The sequence below is a fragment of the Rattus norvegicus genome, chromosome 5 (assembly GCF_021556685.1).
Source record: "Rattus norvegicus strain SHRSP/BbbUtx chromosome 5, alternate assembly SHRSP_T2T, whole genome shotgun sequence".
NCBI classification, from domain to species: domain Eukaryota; kingdom Metazoa; phylum Chordata; class Mammalia; order Rodentia; family Muridae; genus Rattus; species Rattus norvegicus.
Genome location: NC_141538.1, coordinates 54631837 through 54658382, shown reverse-complemented (window position 1 = coordinate 54658382; position 26546 = coordinate 54631837). Strand labels below are relative to the sequence as shown.

Below are 26546 nucleotides of genomic sequence, written 5' to 3'. Positions count from 1 at the left end.
GGCACATAAGGTCTTCAGGGGATGCTGTATACAGAGAGACTCCTGACACAATCATAACAATAGTTCTTAGTTTGCTGCCCCTAAACCTAAAAGCTGGTAAATTCAAGTGGATTTATGTACTGGAAGAGGCTGACCTCACATTGTGAGACGTGAGTTTGATCTCCAGTGTTTTCAAAACGTTGACCCTGCTTGACACAAACAAAACCATTCAACTGCATCACTATTTAACATTCTCAAAGATTCTCTAGTCTGATAATTTTCTAATCTGGCAATATCACAAAATCCCCTGGCACATGAGAACAGAAAAGTTAGCATTCTGACATAAGAAAAGAAGCTGAACCTAAATGTCTCCTCGTGCTGAGCTGATGTGATAAGTGTTTCTGTCTGCAAGACCCCATTCTCCTGGTGGCTTTGCACAGCACTCCCTTAGGCAAGGTACAGGCTCAAGCATAGCAAGGACTCTAGCAGGGAACAAGGGAGAGCTTGCCCACTCAAGAGCATGGGTTTTTCTGTGGGTCTGCAAGTATTTGTAACCTTTTTGTACAGGGAGATATGTTCATTATATTTTTAGGAAGCTGATAATTTTATTGATCTTGTGTGGATTACCAGTCCTTCTGGGATACATTTACCAAAGTAAACTTTGACTTTTGACCTCACAAGCTAGGACAACGCAGTGGGCTCTGTTTGGAATGTGAAAAGAACCTCCTACATAAAACTACAGACACCTGGGCATGATGGGTCACACCTTTAATCTTGGTACTAGAGAGGCAGAGGCAGACAGGGTCTCTGTGAGTTCCAGGCCAGCCTGGCCTACAAAAAGAATTGGAAGGTAGCCAGGGCTGTTACGCAGAGAAACCCTGTATCAAAAGAACTAGCCAAAGACACAACCCTGCAGACATTTTTTGTAATTAATATTTTTAACAGTAAAAAAAAGTAAGATATACAACTTGAAAATAAATGAAAAACAGTGACATGCACATTATTATTGATTTCCCACAGCAAATCTACAAAGCCTGGCTCAGACTTTGCTGCTTTGGCCATAGTCTCATGGGGAAAGGTTTTATGTTTCCTTTTGAATATGGGAAACAATGTAGCATCCTTCTTTTGACAAATCAGACAACATTAGAAGTTAAGTCACATGTAATATGTACTGTTCTCTTAAATTTAAAGGGACGTTTTTGCCTGTTATTTGTTTAAAATGAACCACTGAACTGATTTTTTTCCAACAAAATCTTGATGCCACATTAGCTCCCAGTCAAAGTAACTGAGACTGGTATAAAAGACAAATGCTACTCTCCCAGAAGCATAAGAACAGAAGGATCTAATGAATGAACTCTGTGGGGATTGAAAGGCTTCTCCTAACAATGACCTCCAGGTATATTATTGGGCTTCCCCTTCCTCCCACCATCCCCCAAATCTGATATCCCTAGTAATGAAGGGAATAATCTGAAATTTGAATTTTAAAGAGTAATTTAGGAGTTAGGGATGCCCACTGATAAAAATGTGTAAGGCCCTAAGATGATACCCATGCAATGCTTTAAAACTGGAAAGAGGGACTTAAAGCCTGCACCCCTGGAACCCACTTACCTTTTTGTTTTTCCTTTTTACTAACGAAGTATGTATTCGAGTAGGCAGCTCTTCTCAGAGTCAGCGCCTTGGATCAGCGAGCAAACATACTGCAACAGATTTCGAGTCTTTTTGTGCCCAGCGACTTAAGAATGCCCACCTCAAAGATCATAAGAGACGTGGACAGCCCAGGACTCGGGTCTGCCTCTGTAGTTAATGCTCATGTTCTAGGGACTATTCTGTTTCCTTTGCGCATCAATCCGGTTAATCGTAAATTCCAGGGATAACTGACATAGGAGATAACTGCTTTTATTTGTGGAACACTACTTTATTCAATGTTTCTGAGAGAGCTGGACTGCTTGATTGAAGCTTTGTGTAGTAAGTAACAGACACAGAAAACTATATCCCTGTCAGACAGGAGAGAAAATCTTCCTGTTGACAAAACCTACATTCAAATACTGTTTCTACCATATTTTTCCATCTTTACAGGTGATGTTCACATTAGTCCAGTCAAAAAAAACCCCACTTTCTTAATATGTTTGCTCTGTTTCTTTGACATAGTCTTCTTAAGTAGCCCAAGTAGCCTGGAACTTAGAGACCCCGCTTCAGCCTCTCAAGCGCTTGATTACACAACGTTCAACCGGGACATTCATTTTTAGTTAATGTGTGTGCACAATTTATTCAATAAATATTCAGATGTTTTTGAGTCCTTATCTCAGAGAATTTTTGTATGTATTTATTTGGACACAAAGTCTTGCTGTGTATCCCAGGCTGGCCTTGAAACCACAATATTCCTACCTTACCCCCTGAGTGCTGGGATAGCCATGTGCCGTCATACATTTTTATGGGACTTGCTTCCGTTGTAGCAGCTAGCATAGATCCACCTAAGCTTCTGCTAGCTTTTTCTAGAATAAAGTTTGTTTAGTTCTGAAAGCACAGGCTATGTAAGTCAGTTTGTGGGAGGGTGTTATGGGTGGCTTAATGAGTAACTTGTTGCCGAGCCTCACGGTCTGAGTTCCATCACCAGACCTCATATGGTGGCAGGAGGGCTGTCCTCCGACCTGCACCCACCCACATACATATATGTGCATATAACTGTTGTTCTCTCCCCCGTCTCTCTCCCTCTCCCTCTCCGCCTCCCTCCCCCTCTCTTCCCCGTTTGTGTGTGTGTGTGTGTGTGTGTGTGTGTGTGTGTGTGTGTGTGTGTGTTTACAGTTTATCTGATTCATAGGCCCACTGGTAGATGGTGACTGAGTGTCACGTTCAATCAGACTACAAGATGGCAGGCTAATACCGGAAATGTGGATTTAAGCCAGAATACTTTTGCATTTTTTGTCTATAATAAGAAACATAGACTGATATGAGGTAGTCACCTATTTTTGTGTGCTCGTGATAAAATTGAGTCGTTAACTGTTTTCAAAAATTTTAAAGATGGTGCTGGAGAGATGGCTCAAAGGTTAAGAGCATCTGCCAGAGGTCCTGAGTTCAATTCCCAGCAACCACATGGTGGCTCACAACCATCTACACTGGGGGATCTGATGCCCTCTTCTGGCATGTAGCCATATATGCAGGCAGAACACTCCATGTATAATAAGAAAATATTTTCTTAAAAAAAAATTTAAAGATGACTCTGACTCACTAGCTACCGGTCCATTTGGGGGTAAGTAAGCCACCCTTCATAACCGAAATAAACTACTCCACACTGGATCCACACATTCAGTTATTTGATGGAATAAAAGCAGCAGTAAGGATCATTGCGTGGCACTGCTGTTAGAAACGCTGAGACAGCTCGGGGTGGGAAACCTCTGAAACACTGGATCTCAAAACGGAAAACTGCATTCTCGTCACTGAATTCTTGTCTTCATGTAACATTGGTAAGTCACGGTCGATCTGGGCTTCAGTTTTTGTTTGTGGTCTTTAAAGATTCACCTGCATCCTCAGGTAGCATCCTCAGGTAGTCTGTGTGTGGGTGTGCACAGGTGCAGGTTCCCACAGAAGCTAGCGGTGCTGGGCCTGTAGGAGCTGGAGTTGGAGATGGATTTCAGCGAGCTGCCTGATGTGGTTGGTTGTGGGAACTGATCTCTGGTCCTACCCAAAAACAGCAAAGGCTCTTCCCAGCAGAGCTCACTTGTGTTTTTCCATTTCCTTGGTGCAGGGGAGGTGGCTCTGTGGTTAGGAGCACTGGCTGCTCTTCTAGAGGACCAGGTTACATTCCCAGTATCTCCATTGTGGCTCCAGTGTCAGGGAATTTGAAGCCCTCTTCTAGCCTCCAGCAAGCATGTGATGCACATACATATGTGCAGACAGAAGACTCACACACATCACTCACACACATACTCATAACAAGTCTCCTGTTTCCACTCACATTACAATGTCCATGTAATGAGCTGGTACAGTGGCCTACAACGTGAGAGTTCTCTCTCATTCAGCTACCACAAATACAGGAGACAGGCGGGTCAGCACTGAGGCTGTGAACTGGATGTCCTCAGCATCCCAAGAGTCTATCGTCTGATCCTTCATAGTCTTGCTTCCCTCAAAAAAGTCACAATAGAAGCACTTTTTCTGTGGCACCAGCTGTGAGCTATGTTCACAGGTGCACCTAGGTGGGATGTCTCAGGCAGGAGGGGTATAAAGCAAAAGACATCGTCACGCTAAGTCAGTACCGCATGTTCAATAACTCCCCCAAGCACCTCTCTTCAACCCTGCCACTACCACCCCCCCCAAAAAAAATCAGTTTTGAAAATTTTGTCCTGTATTAGCTCTACATTCAAACAGACAGACAAAAACCCTTGGAAATGCAGTTTTCCCCAGGACAAATCGTCATGTTGAGTAAAATGGGGATTCTTTTTTTTTTTTTCCTTTTCTTTTTTTCAGAGCTGGGGACCGAACCCAGGGCCTTGTGCTTGCTAGGCAAGTGCTCTACCACTGAGCTAAATCCCCAAACCCTAAAATTTGGATTCTTTCATATGAACAGGAATCAATACTAGAGAGACTGAAGAGGCGAGAGGAATTCCAAGTATTTTTATAAGAAATGTTAGGCTTTGAAGCACCTTGTCCCTAACTTGTGGGGACAGGGATATAAGGGTGAGTATTACTGAGTCTTTGATCCTGGGCACAGGTGGTAGTTTTTAATATTTCCATCAAATGGATTAGGAGCAATCTGCTGTAGAAGCTCAATTTATCAGCCTAGCTCGTCTCCACCAAAAGCCAAATCTCAAGTTACAGTACTCCTCTAAGATAAATATGGACGAGAGCTCTCGGCCGTCTTGGTGATTAATATTTGTTTAGAAATGGATCAAGGCCATCAATTTTGTAATGACGTTTACAGCAAGTATGTGACACTTGAATTGATTAATGATTGTCGTCTGCAGCTGCTGTCCTCAAAAAAGGGAACATTTCCTAAAAACGTAGGAATCTGGAGTCTAAAGCATTGATTATTATTCTGTAGACTTGCCCCCAGCTTCACACCAGTTACCTGTATCTTATTATTTTAATTTTTATTAGATATATTTCTTTACTCACATTTCAAATGTTATTCCCCTTCCCAGTTTCCTGTCCATAAGCCCCCATCCCCTCCCCTCCCCCTCCCCATACGGGTATTCCCCCTATATATCCCCCTTATTGCCCCCCATATTCTCCTGCACTGGGGGTCCAACCTTGGCAGGACCAAGGGATTCCCCTTCCCCTGATGCCCCAACAAAGCTATTCTCTGCTACAAATGCAGTTGGAGCCCTGGGTCTGGTAGTGGTTTAGTCCCTGGAAGCTCTGGTTGGTTGGCATTGTTGTTTCTATGGGGTTGCAAGCTCCTTCAACTCTTTCAACCCTTCCTCTAATTCCACCCCCCCCAAGGAGGTCCTATTCTCAGTTCAGTGGTTTGCTGCTAGCATTGACCTCTGTATTGGACATGCTCTGGATGTGTCTCTCAGGAGAGATCTATATCCAGTCCCTTTCAGCATCCATTTTTTAGCTTCATCAATCTTATCTAGTTTTGGTGACTATATATATATATATGGACCACATGTGGGGCAGGCTCTGAATGGCCATTCCTTGAGTCACTGCTCTAAACTTTGCTTCCATATCCCCCTCCTCTGGATATTTTTTTCCCCTTTTAAGAAGGAGTGGGAGCATCCGCATTTTGGTCATCCTTCTTGAGCTTCCTGTCAATTACCTGTATTGTTAACAGGAGATATATCTGAAAAATAATTTAAAATGTTAGTGGAAATTATAAATGTATTACTTCTCACCGGATTTTTACTTATAAATATAAATTACATGTATCTTCTGAGGAAGTGTCTGATGCCTCAACTTTGTGTGTTTTGTTTTGTTTTGGAGCGTGTGTATGTGTAGGTTCGAGTATGCCTGTTCGTATATATGTAACTCATATGTATGCAGGTGTCCATGGAGTCCAGAAAGGTGTATCAGATTTCCTGGGGCTGCAGGTATACATAGTTGTGAGCCACTCAATATGACTGACAGGATATCAACTCATGTCGTCTGAAAAAGCAGCAAACTCTTTTAACCCTGAGCCATCTCTCCAGCCCCAGATCCCTCCCCTTTAAGTAGATGGCAATGTTAACCTATGTAACTAATGTCTAGAATTCATTTCAATTCCTGCTGGACAGTGTATGGATACAATATTGTTTTAGAAAAGGAAAATTTATTTGACACAATAGAAACAAGGCAGGTTTTAGGAAAATTCTTAGAGCTCTCCACATTTTCAATGTCCTTTACAATGGAAGGAAGAATAGGCCCAAAGTTGTTTTAGTAGGCCTATCCCCAGGAACCCCTGCCTTACGCTTTGTTTAAAAGAAATAGTCTCTGTGGTGGCATTTCCCTCCTACATAGTCTGCCAAGTCTCATTTTTCTTCACCTCTTTTTTTAAAGCTTGAAAATGCCCTCATCTTTTATTCTCTGTACAATATTAAAATAGTCAGACAAAATTAATGTAAACTAAGTAAGTTTGCATCAATAAGTAAGCGACATGTTATGTGAATGTTGGGATGTAGGCTGGAATCAGCAGAGAGAGCATGAGGGGTGTGGGCTCATTCATGTATTCGAATGTTCAGTCACCGGGGAGTTTCACTATTTGAAAGGATTGGGAGGTGTGGCCTTGTGGAGGAAGTGAGTCACTGGGGGTGGGCTCTGAAGTTTCAAAAACACACGTTAGGCCCAATTCCACTGAACAACCTGCCAGAAATTCACACTGTTTTTCTATAAACCAAAGACCTATTGCAGGCAGGTCATAGGCTCTAGAAGATAACCTGCTACAGTTAATTTGCTAAGTGAATGTGTAATCAAAGTGCCTTTCGAATATTTATGTGTACACCCAAAGATTAGTGATGCTCTCAGTGTTAGTCAGAGAAGCTTTCTGATAGTGGGAAGCAGTCTGGTCAGTGCAAAGATCACATCTGTTCCAAGTGTTGAGAATATGTGACTGTTGAGCGGGACATCTGAGTCAACCTCCCCTTGGCTCAGAGAGAATTATTAAAGAAGGAGTGGAAAGAACTGAAGGTTGGGCAGGAGCACTGTAAAGCCTGTTTTCTGGACAAGACATGGCATTGCCCTTATAAACTCAAAATGGCTGTGAATACCTGTACAAGATAAAACCAGTCTACAGTCCAGCAGGATGGAAGGATCCCCTTGAGGATACTTGTCAGCTGACAGCTGCTGGACCAGGGAGAGACATTTTTCTTCATGGCAATGTAGAGCTTGTTGCCTGTGCCCCAGTTTAATGATCTCACCTCAGTGCTCCTGTGGGCAGCACTCATTAGATTCATAGAAGAAGAAAAAGGGGACTGAGAGAGAGACCTAAATATAACCTCAATTCAAATAATGCTACCTGTATTGTCTTTGGAGATGAGGATGACTGGCACTGGACAACCAACTGTCCTGCTCTTCCCTAGGGAGGACCACCTCCCTTGTTCCAGCTTTCCCGGGGTTATCTACACTTCTTTGTGTAGGGTCGAGGCCTCATGGGCCTTTCTCCAGCCAGGTTGGAGAAATTGCTGTCATACCTGTTCAGCCCACATTTGGGAAGTTGTATTGATGAAACTTTCTGATTGTAACCTCTAATACTGCTGTGTGGTATCCACCAGAGAAGAAGGGCCCAGATCTAAGCCAACTTCCTCTTGCTTTAATTTTGATGGTTTAGCTCACTCTAGAAATTTATTTATTTTAGCTTTTCCAGCTTAATGGAATACAGGCTTTTTAAAGATTCCCTTATAGCATTCTGAATTTCTTTGGTGTCTATTGTAGTCTTTCCCTGTTCATTTCTGGTCCTATTAATTTGGATCTGCATTTTTTTCTTTCCTTTCCTTAGTTGGGCAAGAGGTCTGTCAACTTTGTCTTTCCAAGGAGCCAGCTCTTGGATTTGTTGATTCTTTGTATTGTTTTCTTTCTATTTCATTGATTTCTGACCTGATTTTTGTTATTTTTTTCCAGTCAACTGGCTTTGGATTTGCTTTGTTCCTGTTTTCCCACATTTTGAGTTGTTTCATTAAGCCATTTATTGTGCTCTTTGCAATTATTTAACATAGGAACTTGGCTATAAATTTCCCTCACAGGACAACTCTCAGTATGTCCCAGAAGTTTTAAGGCATTACGTTTTCATTTTTATTGAGATCCTGCATGACTTTTATGTCTTTCTGAATTTCTTCTGTGATCCCGCTCATCATCCAGTAGCGCGTTGTTTACTTTTCATGGGTTTGTGTGTTTACTAGAGCTCCTTTGCTGTCAATTTTACTTTTTCTTTCATTGTGGTCAGATTGGATGTGAGGGGCAATGCCAATTTTTTTTGTAATTTGTAAAGATTTGTTTTCTGCCTCAGGATACAGAATAATTTAGAAAACCTTCTGAGTAGAAATTTTATTCTTTGGTGTTTGAGTTGAATATGCTGAAATATTTGTTAAGCCCATTTAATATATGTCTTTTTTTTTTTTTTTTGCCAGACGACCTGTCTATTGGAGAAAGTGGGATACTGAAATCACCTACTACTAATGGATTAATATATGTTTCTTTAAATCTAGTAAAAAAATATTTGTACCCCACAGTTTGGTGCATGTGTATTTAGGATATTAATGTCTTCTTGCTTAACTGTTTTCTTGATTTGAAAACAGTGTCTCTCTTCACCTGTTCTGATTAGGTTTAGCTTGAAGTCTGTGTCATCAGGATGGCCATGGTGCACATTTCCTGACCCCATTTGATTGGAGTATTTTGTCCATCTTTTTGTTCAAAGGCAGTGCCTATCTTAAAACTAAGAATTCTTTCTTAGCAACAGACAACTGGATTTTGTTTCTTGAGCCATTCAGCTAGTTGTGTCTGATATATCTATCTACCTCTCTCTCTCTCTCTCTCTCTATATATATATATATATATATATATATATATATATATATATATATATATATATATATCAGGTTCCATTAGGCCAAAGAAGTTAACTGGCCTCCATGACTCAGGGTATGCCTACGAAATGCTAACTGGGTGCTAACCTTGTTGAACAGGCTCTGTGCACAGTTGACTATATTCATCATTTATAAAGAAACCTGTAAGCATGCTTAGGTACCTAAATTTGGAAAAACACTAGAACTTGAATATAAGATCCTTGTTGGAAGCAATGCCCTTAAAACCCTCCATTATTGATGTTAATATTATAGTTAGAGTTAAGCATGACTGGGTTCATGGAGAATCCCCAGCCAGCTGCAGAAGACTGATACAAATTTGTGACAGGACTCAAGGAGTCATTCAAGACTCGAGGAATAGGGTTAAGAAAAATGAAATTTAAAGAAATTCTTAGACCTTGTAGGAAATATTTGTCCATAGTTCCCCCAGGAGGGAACAATTGATGCAAAAGAGCTCAGAATTAGTGATGGTTTTAAAAACTATTATGAGACTTTGGCCCTGAAAAAATTCCAGTTGCTGCCTTCAGTTACTGGTCTCTTATTAATGATATCCTTTGGACTATCCCTGCAGCAGCCAGTTCCTGCTCCTGTGGTCAAAATGCCCCAGGTTAGGAGGCAGGCAAGCCCCTAAAGTAGTTCCAGAAACAGTCTGCAGCAAACTGAGAGGAACTTTGTTTTGCCACACAGAATTTGGAGCAGGCTTTGGCTGTGTTTACCCTAGGATGATGTCAGGAGAAAGTCTTGGCACTGGCTCTTCAGCCCACTCCAACTGGAGGCTGTGGCCAAGGTCAGGATCAATATTTCCTTTTCCATGGTCCTCTATCCCGGTGAGACAACTTGGTGAAGGGCTGGGGACTGCTGCTGGAGTCCTGGAATTCAGAGGCACAGGGAGGGCTGTAGTTCTATTAGAGGTCAGTACTCCAGTGTTAGCAATCTCTTTATTGGATGTAAGAGGCAGGAAGCCCAGCTCAACTGTGACTCCTGCCTCAGGAATGGCAGCAGAAAGAGTCCTTGTAGCCCCAGATGAACCAGTTATCTCTGACTATAGCTTACTCTCTGATACCCAAGGCTTCAGTTGAATCACACCTCCCTGGGCAAGCCTCCCTTCAATACTCTAGAGATTCAGATGCTATTTTCTCCTGGTCTCTTGGCTCAAGTCCTTCAGGCATGTCTGACAGTCTGGAAGAAACTTCCCCTCAAAAGTGGACAAGCCATACAAGTCTTTTGTTGGCCACTTGGCATCTAGCACCCATCTCTCCATCCTTTTGTTACTAGTTTTTATGAGAAGCCTAGCATCATTTAGAGGCTGGGTCTCTTGAGTTGACACTGAAGGGAGGTACTCCTTAAGGGAGAATCTAAGTCCAGAGAGACAGCCAGTAACAGACTCCGGCTGCTCCTCTGCTCGCCGGAGGTACAAAGCTTGCGCTCGTTTTTGTAATGGCCTTTTCGTCCCAAGAAAGCTTCCTGGTTTAGCTGTGTGACTGAATGCTATTTGTCACCTGATCTGGTTGTTCCACCAGTTCTCACCAGGCCACCCCCAAGTTTTCTTGCCTGGCCCCTTTTCCATGTTCTTAAGAATTTTATCACCTAATAGACTGCATTGTTTGACTTATACTACCTTCCATCCTGCTAATAATATGCATGCCCCAGATTCCCATTGTGAAGGTTCTAATTCTAGTAACGAACTATAGAAATGATCCCTGAAAGTATAGTCTTGAAGGTTCTAATTCTAAAACAAGGGGATGGTGCATCCCCCTAAATATTAAATTTACCTCTGTGGGTTGAAACCAGGATTGGACATATGGATATACTCAGGTTCTTAGAATGTTTCAATCAGGTGCCGATACAGGGATTATATTTACCATAAAATTGTTAAAAGAGCCTGTGCATTCCTACTCCCTGTCTTCTGGGCACTGACCCCAAGAAGGACCCCATGGACGCACTGAACACGGCACAGGGTACACACAACTTCATCTACAGCCTGCACTCCACTGAGAGGAGCTGCTTGCTCAAAGAACTGCATTGCTTTGAGTCCATTGCCATCACACAAGAAAAATTGGAAGCTCTACCACCCACTCCAAGACAACTGAGATATATATTCTTCCAAAATACAATACCTTTCATAGGGTTTGGCTTTTTGGATAACACAATTATGATTGTTGCAGGAACCCAAATTGAATTGTCTATTGGAATTATTTTGGGAATTTCAACAATGGAAGTCAACATGTTATCTTTTCCTTCTATGTATCAACATATTTAACTTTCAGTCATTGATATTGTACTGTACTGACTTGGGGTTTGCTTATTTTTTACATAACATGCACAGGATACCTATTTATGTCTTTATTTTTTTCCTGATGGTTATAATTCAATGCTGAGGTTTTTACAAATTATTTAAGATGTTTAATATCAGTTTAAATTGTAATTCTCTGCCTGGTGGCATCCCTTCTGTGATATTTCACAGTAAACATTTACAATCATATAATTTCACTCAATTTTTAAACTTCCACATCTATCCAAAATGGAGCAGTGTTTTAACTATATCTCACTATTTTAATTTTGACCCACACTGTCTTTAAGAGTCAGAGGTTCATCAAAAAGAACAATTGTCTGGCCCTCCTTTTACATAAACCATATATGCTAACAAGTGTACTTACTTCTGATTGGCTTTTTACCTTTAATTTCCCAACTTAGAGCAATCACAGTGAATTCTGGTTTGTGAGAGAAAGGCAGCGCTTGGATACTTCCTGTGTCTTAGATATGGTTAAAGAGAGCATGAAAAAGTCAGAGAAGGCTTGGAAAAGATAAATCAAGAAAGAGGAAAAGCTGAGAGCTGGTATCAAAATTGGTTCTCCACCTCCCCTTGGTTGTCCCTGCTTCCCTCCCTGCTGGGCTCTCTAGTAGGCCTTCTTTTGCTTTTATCTTTTTGGCCCTTGGGCATTTAATTGTTTAACCAGCTTTGTTAAACAACAGGTAGATAATATGTCAGCAAACCCCATTCAGGTATATTATCATAGGCTAGCTATGGAGGATGCCTTTGGTGAGGGCCAAGCTCACCTACACATCTCCTCCTAGCCCAGGCAAGGACCTTTTTGTCCTTGAGCCAAATGAAGCAACATTCTTTTCTGCCTGCTGTCCTGATGCCTTTGCTGAACCATCAATGAATCGTCAACCCTGCATGCTGAGCTGGACAGTCAATGATGGGCAAGAGAGCGATATACTCACGATAAATGGCCTAAGACAGGAGGACCACCATTAGCTGCTGCCTTATCTCATGACGGACCCTGGCCACGAGATTTTCTTGGTCATGTGACAAATATCACTCCAACCTAAGACAGATGCAGTTCCCGAGGGGCTCATTCCAGGACAGCCTAACCATTGATCACCTTTTCATTTGATTATAAAAAAGGGGGAGATGTTGGGGGCGATGCCCTTAAAACCCTCCATTATTGATGTTGACATTATAGTTAGAGTTAAGCATGACTGGGTTCATGGAAAATCCCCAGCCAGCTGCAGAAGACTAATACTAATCTGGTGGTCAGGATGCCCAGTGGTATGACAAAGTTGTGACCTTTCTGAGAAACCAACATCTGGTGGTCAGGATGCCTAATGATAGGACAAACCTGTGACCTTTCTGAGAAGCCAACATCTGTTGACATCAGCTGACCACATGAGTACTGTGTCCTTGGCCTGAGTAAATGTTTCCCACTTCCCCCTCTCTCTGTTACCCCTGCTATGGTATGGTATTCAGCCTTGGGAAAAAAATAAAATTTTTGCCTTAATCAGACTCCAATCTTGGCATCCTTCTTCTTGTCTCATGTCCCCCATTCTCTTCCAGGTGCCCTCTGCACCCTCATTTACTGTCCTGCAGGATGGGACAACTGGCTGAGGCAGATCCTGTAACTGAAGATATCATATATTTCAGTCATGGGATGTGAAAAAAATAAAGCTGGCGCTGATCTAGAAGTCTACTGACTAGCTTCTATTTGTTTCTAGGCACATGATATAGGAGAAAAGTTATTCATAGTCTTACTCAGATACAAAACCCTGTGACCTACTCTCATGGCCAGCCTAGCAAAGTAATACCACTGTGCAAGGGTGACATAAATGTTTTTGGAGCAGCAAACCACTTTTTGATTGGATATAATGCACACTCATAAGCCAGAGATCATGTCTGGATTTTAATCTGTTGGTGGGTAGGCTCTAGGGAATCAGTTACTATTATTCAGGTAGGGATCATTAGAAAAAAGGGAATCAAAAGATTGTAAGAGCTAGGGGTGGTGGAGAACTGCTGCAAAACAGTGGTTTCCAGCCATGTCATACATGAGCTCTCTGTCTGTCTTCTTCAGTCTGAATTTGGGATATTGAGTGTGGTGATTTGAGGATACCATACTAGAGGGATTCTCTAAAGGACTCTGTCAGATGTAGGAAGGAAAGGAAGTTCTTGCTTAGAGTCTCTCCCAGGTAGCTTCTAGAAAGGGACAGAGAGGAGACATTTGTCAGCTGCAGCTAGATATTGAAGTGTTACGTTGAGCCAAGATCTGAAGTCATATATCTAGACAGAATTTTATTATCAAGGAGAAAAACTATCAGTATGAATTACATCTCATATGAATTTAAATCTAATATCTGGAGAGTGTGATCCTTTGGACTGTTAAGAAATGACAATTACTTTAGTGTAATGCTGTGGGAAGCCAGACCCCCATTGAAAGGACAAATAGAACTTTAGGTCTGTATCCTTGTTCAGGGTTGGAGTTGGCAAAGGCAGTCAGTCTAGGGCTGGAGCTGTGCCTCAAAAAGAGTCAAGGTTGTGGTTTCTTGAGACCTGACTCATTCCTCAGGGCTGGGGTTATCTGTCTGTAGGTAACTGTGTTTGAGGTATCCTGTGTTTTCTTTGCCAATATTATCTGTTTTACTCTTCTCCATTGACCTTGGCCAACACCCCCACATCAAATATTATTATAAGATGCTACATTTATTAATAAACTTGTTGGCATAAGTCATTAGCTTACTTAAGATGCCCTGGTTCCAGCTATTGGTTTAGTCTTCTTTATTTCTTATCTTCTTTATTGTTCACCTCCAGTTGTCCTACAGAACACATTAATTTTTGGGATCCCTATTACTTCTGGTTCAGGTCCAGTGGCATCGAAAGTATCAATCATGAGTATAGGGGAAGTGAATGTATAGAGTAAAAGAGTGAGACTTGAGGATTACCAGACAATAATAAGTAAGCAAATAGAATACAAGTTTGTTTTTAAAAAAAAAAGGAGAGAAAGGAAGAGGCAGACTAATCAAGAATAAAACTTGGAACCAAAGAGCACTTTTTCCCTCTTAGGTATTTGGTTTGCTCTTATATTCTAGTTCTTGTAAAAAATATTATTTAAACAATTAGAGAGGTTCTTTCACAAAAAGCAAATCTGCTTTTGGTTTCCTAATGAAGGTTTTATAAATATAAGGACATGGGAATGTGTAGGTGAAAGTTTAAGGAGACAAGGGCCAAGTGAGTCTCCAAATGATAATTTTGTACTTTGGGAACTTGATAGGAGATCACTCAGATCCACAACATAAAATTGATTCAGTTAGAGTTAAACATTGCTGTAAAGCTGGATAGTCTAATCCAAAGCAGACAGGGATAAAAGATATAAATGAAAAGTCAAAAAAAAATCAGCCCAGAGAATGGGAAAGCAGATTTAACTAATAAATTAGGTTTACCTCATGATCCTCAGAGGACTAAAAGAACCAACCTTCTTTCCCTCCCCTTCCCTCCTCCTACCCCTCCTCCTTCTTATTCTTTTTGTAGTACAGTTTTAAAGTCACCTGAATGGCTCTGACTCATTTAACTGAGCCAAGCGCCCCTCTTCTTTTAGCATACACAGGGTTATTTCCATATTCAAAGTTCCAAAATCCACATTGCTACAAACAAAAACATGGTAAGCCTGTCACATCAATACCCGACTTCTGGTATCAACTTCTGTCTTAGGGTTTCAATTACTATGAAGATACCATGACCAAGGCAACTCTTATAAATACAAACATTTAATTGAGACAGGCTTATAGTTTCACGCCGCCATTATTATCCTGGTGGGAAGCATAGCAGCATCTAGGCAGACATGGGGCTGGAAGGGAAGGGAGTTCTAAATCTTGATCTGAAGGCAGACAGAAGACTCTCTTCTACACTTGATAGAGCTTAAGTATGAGGAGCCCTCAGAGCCTGTTACAGGGACACACTTCCTCCAACAAGGCCACACCAATTCCAATAAGGTCATCCCTCTTAAAGCTACTTCCCATGGGCCAAGAATATTCCTTAAAGAAAATTCCTTAAAGAAAAATATAGTGTTGTCTAGAACAGATACCATGTGAAATTTGTAGTTCCGCAGGAGCTCTGTTCTCTTCTTCTCCACAGTATAGACTCCTAACTATGAATTAATAATAAACCCTTTATGAACTTCATTCTTTAAATTGGGAGACAAGAAATCCCAAATCACTGCTCAGGGAAGCTTTGGTGACCACTGAGTTTCTAGAACTCCATTTCTCTGAGAAAGGCTATGTTGTTCAAAAAGACAATATCTTTTTGGCACTTATGCTCTTGATATAGATTTGAGAAAAATCTCAAAGTAGTTTTAATTTGACTTATATGATGTCTAAAGATGTTGAATATTTTAAAAGTTTTTTTTTTGGCCATTAGTATTTCATCTTCGGGGAACTCTGTTTAGTTATATATCCTATATTTTCTTGATGAATTATTTTTTTCTTGATGTTCAGTTTTTTTTTTAAGTTCTTTATATATTCTACACACTAACCCTTCATCAGATTGATGTTGGGGTTGGTCTGGTGCTACTATGTATTCAAATGCTAAATCCAAGACCCACTTGTCCCATGACAAGTGAATTCTCAAGTAAGCCAGCTTTTGTTGTGTAAACCTTGCCCCTCAAGTTATTCCTGATTTGTTGTAAAGATGCGTATAGCCTTGGCTGGGCAGACGAGAGGGAGGTAGAGCAAAGGTTCCCAGGCTTGGGATCTGAGGTAGGGACCATGAGAAGGAAGGAAGGAAGGAAGGAAGGAAGGAAGGAAGGAAGGAAGGAAGGGAAGAAAAAAGGAAGGAAAGGAGGAAGGAAGTTGCCATAGGGTAGCATGGATCATGAGCACATGGCCTTGAGGGCTGGTCTGATAGAATAGGAGCATCCCAGGCAGAACATGACAAGTGATATCTTGAGGCTCACTGAAGGGAAGTAGACAAAATAGCATAGAGGGTTGATATTTGCCCAGATCTGGTGCTTTTAAGCTTATCATAAATCTAAAGGTTTTTGTGTCTTTTATCTGGAAACAATATGGTCTGAAATGGGGTAGAAACCCCTAATAGATATTTAAAGAAACAAGGGAGTATAACAACTCCTAGAATAGTAATACATACAACAGACTTAAAACTGGTAAATACATTTCCCATTCTTTCGGATGCTACTTTGCTTGAATGATGGTGTCCTTTGCTGTAGAAAGAATTTTAGCGCCATGAAGTCCCATTTCTTTTTTTTTTTTTTTGGTTCTTTTTTTCGGAGCTGGGGACCGAACCCAGGGCCTTGCGCTTCCTAGGCAAGCGCTCTACCACTGAGCTAAATCCCCAGCCCCGAAGTCCCATTTCTTAACTGTGGCTGTTAGTGTGTTTTCAGAAAGCCCTTTCCTGTGCCAGTGATTAAAATTTTTTCTCTACTTTCTCCTACAGGATCAGGATATCTGCTCACCCATACTCATGGACTCTAGTCACAATAGTAATTGGAAATAGTCAAGATGTCCATCAACTGATAAAATGATAATGAAAATGTACATGCACACACAGTAGTATATTATTCAGCTGTTAAGAAAAAAAATTAAAGTATGATGTTTGCAGATACATGGATGAAGCTAACCACAATTATCCTAAGTGAGGTAACCCAGACCTCAAAAGGGAAACATACATGTATAAGAAGAGAAAACAGTGTTTTAGATATAGGTGTTTTAGTCAAACTATTTACAGAGGTTAGGTAGAGGACCATGGGGGAGGAAAGGATCTTCCAAAGAATGAGAATTCAAGAATAGTGCTATAAAGAGAGATGAGACTAGGAGAGAAAGTGAGGGATGGTAGGGTAAAGGAGTGTCTTCATCAATATTTCAATTGCTGCAGTGAAACACCATGACCAAAAGCAAGCTGGGGATGGAGGGCTTTACTTGATGACTTACACTTCCAGCATAGTTCATCACCGGAGGAAGTCAAGACACGACCTCAAGTAGGGCTGGAACCTGGAGGCAGGAGCTGACTCAGGGGCCATGCAGGGTGCTGCTTATTGGCTTGCTACCTCATGGCTTGCTCAGCCTGCTTTCTTTTTTTTATTTTTTTTTTATTAACTTGAGTATTTCTTATATACATTTCGAGTGTTATTCCCTTTCCCGGTATCCGGGCAAACATCCCCCTCCCCCCTCCCCTTCCTTATGGGTGTTCCCCTCCCAACCCACCCCCATTGCCGCCCTCCCCCCATAGACTAGTTCACTGTGGGTTCAGTCTTAGCAGGACCCAGGGCTTCCCCTTCCACTGGTGCTCTTACTAGGATATTCATTGCTACCTATGAGGTCAGAGTCCAGGGTCAGTCCATGTATAGTCTTTGGGTAGTGGCTTAGTCCCTGGAAGCTCTGGTTGCTTGGCATTGTTGTTCATATGGGGTCTCGAGCCCCTTCAAGCTCTTCCAGTTCTTTCTCTGATTCCTTCAACGGGGGTCCTATTCTCAGTTCAGTGGTTTGCTGCTGGCATTCGCCTCTGTATTTGCTGTATTCTGGCTGTGTCTCTCAGGAGCGATCTACATCCGGCTCCTGTCGGTCTGCACTTCTTTGCTTCATCCATCTTGTCTAATTGGGTGGCTATATATGTATGGGCCACATGTGGGGCAGACTCTGAATGGGTGTTCCTTCAGTCTCTGTTTTCATCTTTGCCTCTCTCTTCCCTGCCAAGGGTATTCTTGTTCCCCTTTTAAAGAAGGAGTGAAGCATTCACATTTTGATCATCCGTCTTGAGTTTCATTTGCTCTAGGCATCTAGGGTAATTCAAGCATTTGGGCTAATAGCCACTTATCAATGAGTGCATACCATTTATGTCTTTCTGTGATTGGGTTAGCTCACTCAGGATGATGTTTTCCAGTTCCAACCATTTGCCTACGAATTTCATAAGTCGTTGTTTTTGATAGCTGAGTAATATTCCATTGTGTAGATGTACCACATTTTCTGTATCCATTCCTCTGTTGAAGGGCATCTGGGTTCTTTCCAGCTTCTGGCTATTATAAATAAGGCTGCAATGAACATAGTGGAGCACGTGTCTTTTTTATATGTTGGGGCATCTTTTGGGTATATGCCCAAGAGAGGTATAGCTGGATCCTCAGGCAGTTCAATGTCCAATTTTCTGAGGATTCTCCAGACTGATTTCCAGAATGGTTGTACCAGTTTTCAGCCTGCTTTCTTATACGACCCAGAACCACCAGCCCACATTGGGCTGGGCCCTCCCCAATTGTTCACTAATTGAGAAAATGCCTAACAGCTGGAGCTCATGGAGGCTGCCTTAGTTAGGGTTTCATTGCTGTGAACAGACACTATGACCAAGCAACTCTTATAAGGGACAACATTTAATCGGGGCTGGCTTGAAGCATCAGAAGTTTAGTCCATTATCATCAGGTGAGAAGCATGACAGCATCCTGGAAGATATTGTGCTAGAGAAGGAGCTGGAAGGTGTACATCTTGATCTGAAGGAGAGACTGTCTTATACTGGCCAGATGTAATCATATATCAGACGAAATCCTGCCCCCACGGTGACACACTTCCTTAAACAAGGCCACATCTACTCCAACAAAGCCACACCTCCTAATAGTGCCATCCCCTAGGGGCCTATGAGGGCAAAATACATTCAAACTAACACACAGTTTTCTTCCTTCTGTCCTTCCTTTCTGTCTTTACTTCTTTCTTTCTTTTCTTCCTTCCTTTCTTCTTTTTTCTCTGTTTGTATTGATCATTTGTTTGTTTCTTTTTTGAGGATATTTTCCCCCTAACTTTCTTAGGAAAAAATATGAGATTGAATGAGTAGAGGGGAGGGAGGATGTAGCAGGGGCTGACAGATCAAATATATAAAATTTTTAAATAAAAAATATTTAAGCAGTGATAGTGGCATAAGTGATCTCAGTTCTTAGTTCCTTCGGTTCGATGTGGGTCATGTCATGTGACCTCAGTTATCAACACACTGAAATATTGCATAGGAATGGAAAGCAACAGCTGACTGGAATCCATAAAACAATGCTGAAAGGTGCTCAGAGATAGCAAAATAAACAGCTGAAACTATGAGGTGGGAGGGAAACTTTCATATACATGTGTTCCCTACCAGGACGTTACACTTGACCACTGGTTCAAATATCATAGATATGGACCAAATTCTTTGGAACTAGAATATGAAACATACCTCTCCCCATGCCAGGTTGCTTACTCTGGCCATTCTTTTATGATGAGAGGCTCACAGGCTTACAAGGTGAGGAGGTGAATAGTAAGCAGGAAGGAGTCATGAAAGCGTTCCGGTGTTTATTTAGTTCCTACTGTGAATGTTGGTTACCTGAGTATCTTCCGTTTTGTGAAAAGTCTATCAAGCTACAGATTTAAGATTTGTATACTTTGATATTTAAACATTATACTTTAATAAAAATATGGAGGTGGGCAGTCTTAACTTAGAGTTTGAACCAGAACTTTAGGTTATTATTCCCAGAGCCAGTTTATCCAAACCCCTCCCCACCACTGTAAGCTCCACCACTGAACTCTTGGACTACATGGATCTGGTCCCAAAACCAACTTGAAACCATCGAGAGTTAGTCCTCTTCCACCACCTCTCCCCTATCCATCCCACACACCACGCACACCTGGGAATGCTTGGAGTTCAAACCAGAACTTCGGGTAGTGATTCCAGTTCATCCTCTGCTCCACTGTCATCCACCCAGTCTGCTGGGATCAGCTTGGAATGTAAACATAATATCCTAACCAGAAGTTCAGAAAGGAGCTCCCAGGGCTTGCTCACCAATCTGCCTGACTCTCTGCCGTCCTACTCACCACTGATCCCGGGCATCTTGTGGAGCCAAAAGCTAGAGACATCCACAGACAGCACCCATCCCACACTGACACATGTTCTATTATTAGCCACACTACCCCTATATCATATTGATCTGGGGTCACTGGAAATCTGAACCTGGAGCCGAGAGTTGCCACCTTAGCGCAAACCTAGCATCATTCATCTGGCCCACAACCTGACAAGTTTTGCCAACGGCGAATCTAAACACCCACCCAAGAAAGTTAAAACTAGATATTTACACCAAGAAACACCATAAATAGCCTCATTCCAGATGACTACATCTCATGGCAAAAATAAAAATAAAAAATAAACAACCAAGACGACATACCTCCAAAAACCAGGACCTCCATTGTCAAATTCCTTGAGAAAAAACAACTTTGCTGATATATGCAAGGCATTCGAAACAGCTGTTATAGAGCCAGATCATGCATGGTCTTCTCCAGGGTCTGCAAGTGAGTGAGTGGAACTAGCAAAGGTCATATCGAGTGAGGTAGCCCAGATCCCAAAAGACAAACGTTAAATATTTGCTCTCGTCTGCTTCAAGTCTTCTCAATAAATCTGGGAAAATTGAAATAACATCTTGCATCTTATCTGATAACCAGGAATTAAATCTGAAAATAGGAGCAGCAGGAAGTACCCAAAGTCGTGGAAGCTAGCTTAAGGACATACCAAGGAATGAAAACTCATCACTTCAAAATGACACACCAGAGAGGAAATTTTCAATTTTCCTGCAATGGAATGAGAATGAATACACAATATTGCAAAATTTGTGGGACCCAACGAAGACAGTCCTAAGAGGAAATCATAACACTAAGGGCCTACATGAAAAAAAACAAAAAACAAAAGGAGATCTCACATTAATAACTTAATGATACATTTGAAAGCTTTAGAACAAAGAAAGAAGAGCACCCCAAAGATGCGAAGAAATAATCAAATTCAGTGCTGGAATTATGAAATAGAAATGAAAAAAAAAAAACCAAAAAGTTAATGAAACAAAATGTTGGTGCTTCAGGAAAGTTAGTGAGTGTCTTAGGGTTTCATTGCTGTGAAGGGACAACATGACCAAGGCGATTCTTATAAAAGAAAACTTTTAATTGGGTTGGCCTACAGTTTCTGAGGTTCTGTCCATTAACGTCATGCTGGGAAGCACGGTAGCACGTAAGCAGACACAGTGCTGGAGAAGCTGAAGAGTTCTACATCTTGATCCAAAGGCAACAAAAGGGATTGCCTTTCACAGGAATCCCCTGTTGGAGGAGACTCTCTTCCACACTGGGAAGCGTTTGAGCACTAGGAGACATCAAAGCCAACACCCACAGTGACACATGTCCTCTAACAAGACCACACCTACTCGAACAAGGCCACACCTCCTAATAGTACCGCTCTCCATGGGCCAAGCATTCAAACTCATAAATCTATGGGGGCCAAACGTATTCAAAATTTAGTTAAATTAACCAAAAAGAAAGAGAATCCAAATTAATAAATTTAGAGATGAAAAGAGAGACTTTACAACAGATGCAGAAAATCATAAGATCACATGTTAAATTTTAAAATCCTACAAAACTAGAAAACCTAAAAAACGAATGCATTTCTGGGTATATTAATCTACCAAAGTTATATTGAGATAAAGTAAACAATTTACATAGACCCATAGCATCTACTGACTTAGAAACAATGATCAAAACACTCCCAACTAAGAAAGCCTGGGGTCAGATATAGTCATTATAGAATTCTGGGCCTGAGAGGTGCCTGAGCTGATCAGCCTGCCAACTCTGCCATGCCTTACCATTGGGGTGAGTTCTCCTGCTATGTCCTGGCTGGCCCATCCAATGACATCACCATCAAGCAGCAGAGCTAGATCTCCTGTTGTCATGCCCTTGGGACTGGCTCATCTGGGCCTATGCCAAGGTGTAACTATGGGCTTCTCTATGCTGTGGTGGTTTGTACATGCTTGGCCCAGGGAGTGGCACTATTTGGAGGTGTGGCCTTGTTGGAATAGTTGTGCCACTGTGGACATGGGCTTTAAGACTCTACTCCTTGTTTTTACTCCACTAGCAGCCTTCAGATGAAGATGCAGAACTCTCAGCCTGCACCAGGACTGTCTGGATGCTGCCATGTACCCATCTTGATGATAATGGACTGAACCTTTGAACTGTAAGCCAGCCCCAATTAAATGTTGTCTTTATAGGAGCTGTCTTGGTCATGGTGTCTGTTCACAACAGTAAAACCCTAAGACAGTTTTCAAAAAATGACAGCAAGACTATATTTATTTATAACCTTTTGGCTTTATTGCAAGGCATTGTTCCCATTAGCTTATAACTTAAATATACTATTTATACTTATCTAAGATCTGCCACAGGGCTGGTTAGTTACCTCTCCTTCCTTCCCGGCCTGTTGTCTAGCTGGCTGAATCTCTGATGCTTGATTCCTTCACAGAGTCTCTCTGCCTCTCTCTGTCTCTCTGTCTCTCTCTCTGTCTGCCTCTCTGTGTCTCTCTGTATCTCTGTCTCTCTGCCTCTCTCTCCCTCCCTCCTTACCTCCCTCTCTGAAAGTCCCACCTTATTATTCTGCTTCATTTACAAAATACTACAGCAGGAGATGCTTAACAATACCAAAACCCCACCTATAATCAAATCTCTGCCAGTTTAGAAATCAGCATTTGTATAATACAGAGATAATCTTTACACTGTACACAAAATCATTATTTCATCAATCAGGACTCCCATCTCCTGACCTGATGACCTCAGGTCCAGCTCTCCTGGATGCCATAGGTGGCAATGGGCCAGGTTAGGGGAAGACATTCTTCCTCACCAAGGTCACAGCACAGCAGGCAAGTTTTAGGACCAGCTCTCCCACACTCATGCCCTGAGGGCCCCCACCATCAGGGTCAGCTCTATCTTGCTGCTCAGGTAAGGTGCAGAGCCTGCTCTCCTGAAGGAAGGGGCAACTCTCCTGCTCACATGACCCCAAGGCCAGGTCTCTCCAATGCACAGGTGGCAAGGGATGAGTGAGGAACAATCCCTCTCCTATGCCACTGTAGGGAGATGAGTGGCAGGCCCAGCTTTGCTGTGCTTTCTGGGCAATGTGTGGGGCCAATCTCTCAAGTACTACAGCTAGCTAGTGGTGAAGTCATCTCTCCTGATCTCATGCCCAGGAGATGGGTAGGGCCAGTTCTACACAACCCTCAGGCATCAACATGCCCCCTGGTGGCAGCCCAGCCCAGAGGCATCTGTGTAGACTTTGGTAGTAACAGACTCCTGCTGCTGTAGGACCACAGAACCAGATGTGGCCCACAGTGGCAGCACAGGCCAGGACCCCATCATGGTCCTTGTTGTCATCAGTTCTCATATCAGGCTGTTCCTCACTATCCTAGAGTCTCCAGTTCTGCCTTCTCTTCATTGTGCCCACATCTTCCTGTTTCTTTCTCTTCTGTTTCTCCACCACTTACTTGCTCCTCTTAGTGATGTCCGGAGACTCTGAGTGTCGGGGGTCATCTCAGAAGTGGTCTCATGAGTTCTATGCCCCACCATGTAGGCAGTTATCTCGGGCCTGGTCTGTGCCCCAGAGGCCTGCGAAGCACCAGACTGGTGGTCATCTCAGGCTAGTTCCCTCTCTGGGTGGTTCCGCACCTGTGCTAACTTCAGCTGAGGGTCCATCATCCCAGGTGGGCTTCTTTAGTCTCCAGCTCACTCTCAGCTCTAGAAACCTGTCCAGGCCTGTCAATGCTGGACTTGTGGTCATCACAGGCTAGCTCCCTGTACAGGTCCTGTGGCATCATACTGGTGATCACTTGAGGCCCGTTTTCTTTCATGGAGTGTTAGGCTCCCAATCATTCAGATGTTCACAGGTCAGAATACTGAGCATAGATACAGTCTTTCTTCTCTCTGCCACCTACTGACACACGTGACACAGCAGCCACACCTGTAATGCCTCAAGGGGCAGGCTATTTCCATCTTAATGAGCGGCCCTGCAGTATTTCACTTCCCCTAGAACATCCTGTTATTTCTGCCCCATGTAAACATCCCATCTCAAGAAGTTCCCTCCAAGATAGAATGTTTTCATCTTGGAGGAAACTACTAGCAACAACAACCCAGAGAGACATCAGGGGAACAGTGCCTTCATAATAGTCTCAAAAATGTCTTGGAATAACCCTGAGGAAGTGAGACACATGTATCATAACATTTATTTATTTATTTACTTAGGAAGGCAACAGAAGGTTGGAAATTTTCCCATGCTCATGTAAGATAAGTATTGTGAAAATGGCCATCCTACTAAAATTAGTCTCCATAGTCTCCAGAGTCAAGGAAAACACTGTCAAAATCCAACACAACTCTTCATAGAAATTGAAAAACTAATATTCACAGAAACACACACACACACACACACACACGCACACACACACACACACACACACACACCATAGTTAATCTTGAACAATATAACAGCTGCTGGAGGTATCCCTATTCCTGATTTTAAGTTGTTTTACAGAGCTAGACTAATAAAGACAGTATAGGGTTGTCACCGAAATAGACATGTAATAGAGTTGAAAACCCAAAGATAGGCCCATACATCTGTGGACACCTGATATTTTTGGACAAAGAAGTCAAAATTATTCTGGAAATGTACAGAATCTTCAAGAAATGGTGCTAGTCAAACGGAACAAGTGCCTAGTGATCCATACCTGTCACTCTACACAGAACTCACTCCAGATGAACCAAAGACCTCAGCGTGATACCTGACACCCTAGCTCTGACAGAAGAAAAGTAGAGAATATATTTGAATTCATTGGCACAGAAAAGAGGTCTTTCAGAACAGGATGCAAATAATACAGGGATTAAAACCAATAATTGATAAGCAGAACCTCATGAAACCTTTAAAACACTTGAGTAAAAGCAAAGACCCTATCTTTTGAGTGAAGAGGTAGCCTATGGAATGGTCAAAAAAGTTTACTCAGTAAATATCTGACAGAAGGTCAATATCTAGAATTACTAGACACCACACACACACACACACACACACACACACACACACACACACACACATACACACACACGGGGGAAGAGAGAGAGAGAGAGAGAGAGAGAGAGAGAGAGAGAGAGAGAGAGAGAGAAGAGAACCACAGTGTAGTAGTTTGAATGTTTGAATGACTCTGGCTCCCAATGTGTTTGAATGCTTTGTTTGGGCAGGATTGGGATGTGTGGCCTTGTTGGAGAAAGAGTGGCTTTGTTGGAGTAGGTGTGTCACAGTTAGTTCTCTCTCTCTCTCTCTCTCTCTCTCTCTCTCTCTCTCTCTCTCTGCTGCTGCTGCTGCTGCTGCTGCTGCTGCTGTCTTAACATGTAAGCTTTCAGCTACTACTCTAGTATCATGCCTGCCTGCTGTTACAATCCCTGCCATGATGGCCATGAACTCATCCTCTGAAACTGTAAACAAGGCCCAAATTAAAATTTTTTCTCTGTGTTGTCTTTGACATGGTGTCCCTTCACAACAGTAGAAAAATAACTAAGACAGTTGAGAAAACAAATAAAGTTGTTTAAAAGGGTATATCTGTGTGAATAGATCTCCCTGGGAAGGGAAGGGGAATAGACTAGATTTCATAGGTAGACTGGAGGGAAGTGGGGATAGGAACAGGATAGACCAGGTTGAGTGGAGTACTTGGAGAGATGACTGGAATTAGGAGTCATTTGGGAAACAAGATAGAAACCTAATGCAGTGGAAATCCCTGGAGTCTATTAGAGTGACTCTAGCAAAGTAATGTGGTAAACTGATCCTGAACTGGCTGTCCTCTGTAACGAGGAAAGGCTTCTAGTGGAGGGATTGCCAGACACAATTAGCCCTACCTGCAAGATGGGCTGAAGTAAAGGTGGCACTGAAGATGCAGGGAGTGCATGACTTGAGATCTATGCCACAAGAAGGAGCCCATGTCTGACACTGCCTGGAGGGCTCAATAGTCCAGAGACCTAGGATAAAACCAAACAAGACTGGCAAAAATAAATAAATAAATAAATAAATAAATAAATAAATAAATAAGTAAATAAATAAATAAATAAACCCAAACAAACAACCCCCCCAAAAAAAGTTAAATCAGGAACAGATAAACCATTTAAACAATCCCATAACTCTTAAAGAAATAGAAGCAGTCATTAAAAGTCTCCCAACCAAAAAGAACCCAGGTCCAGATGGGTTCAGTGCAGAATTCTATCAGACCTTCATAGAAGACCTCATACCAATACTATCCAAACTAGTCCACAAAATAGAAACAGACGGAGTGCTACCAAATTCCTTCAATGAAGCCACAATTACTCTTATACCTAAACCACACAAAGACCCAACAAAGAAAGAGAACTTCAGACCAATTTCCCTTATGAATATCGACGCAAAAATACTCAATAAAATTCTTGCAAACCGAATCCAAGAACACATCAAAACAATCATCCATCATGATCAAGTAGGCTTTATCCGAGGTGTGC

The 26546-nt window shown here is 42.0% G+C and overlaps 1 non-coding gene and 1 pseudogene across 1 annotated transcript; both read right to left on the bottom strand.

Annotated features, from left to right (window-relative positions):
* Positions 1 to 10562: 10562 nt before the first annotated feature.
* On the bottom strand, positions 10563 to 10682 carry U3l2 (small nucleolar RNA U3 like 2; annotated as a pseudogene).
* A 13210-nt stretch (positions 10683 to 23892) lies between these two features.
* Positions 23893 to 24022, bottom strand: LOC120103296 (small nucleolar RNA SNORA17). The gene has a single exon (XR_015621580.1). It is a non-coding gene; the product is annotated as a small nucleolar RNA SNORA17 (small nucleolar RNA).
* Positions 24023 to 26546: the final 2524 nt, after the last annotated feature.